Here is a 958-nt window from a genome sequence, read left to right as displayed (position 1 = left end):
TCCTATTTTTATTTCAATTAAATTTATATTTGATTTATTCATTTTTTAATTGATACAAGGTATATTTGTTAAAATATATTCAATAATTTTTTAAGATTAGTAATTCGTGTACATTAATTTTTTACATATATCAAAATCTGGTCAATCATATTAATTAGAAATTAATAAATTAAAAATATATAAAGAAATACTTATCTAAATATTTTATAAACAGGAGATATATATTATATATATATATATAAATTTTTATTTAGAAATACCCATTTTATTAGTTTAACTAATAACAAAAATCATATAATTTTGTATCTGGAAAGAAATCTTGTTTAATTGTAACTACTATCAAAATGTCATCTAATTGTGAAGACATTTTTATTCATGTTAGTTAACCAATAGAAATAGAAAACAGTATACAGTAGAAACTCTATAAATTAATACTCAATAAGTTAATAATCTCTATAAATTAATAAATTTCGCCGGTTCTAACTTGGGCGGGTTCAAAATTTGACACAAATCGATAAAATAATAAGATAATAACTTTTTAGAAAATTATATGTAAATATATGATCCCATTAAAATTTTAATTAATAATCGATATGTATACATATTTTATATAAGTAAAAACCTATTATTATATTGTTTATTTTATATTTACAATAGAATTATCTTTATATTGTCTTAACATTTAATATATTTTTGATGAGATTTAGTAATATTATATCTAAAAACACATTTAAATTCTATGCAATATATATTGTATACACCAAATAATAGAATAAAATTAATAAAAATGTCAAAAAAACGTTTAATGTCTGTCTACACTCTAAAATCAAATATTTTTCTTATCTTAGAATAAATATATTTTAAAATAAGAAATTTCAATAATTTTTTTTTGTACATTAATATTTTTATAAATCAATAAAATTTCAAAATCTCAATGTTATTATTCATAAATACACGC

This window comes from Brassica oleracea, chromosome C5 (genome assembly GCF_000695525.1).
Source record: "Brassica oleracea var. oleracea cultivar TO1000 chromosome C5, BOL, whole genome shotgun sequence".
In the NCBI taxonomy this organism is placed as follows: Eukaryota; Viridiplantae; Streptophyta; class Magnoliopsida; order Brassicales; family Brassicaceae; genus Brassica; species Brassica oleracea.
This window is presented reverse-complemented; position numbering follows the sequence as displayed.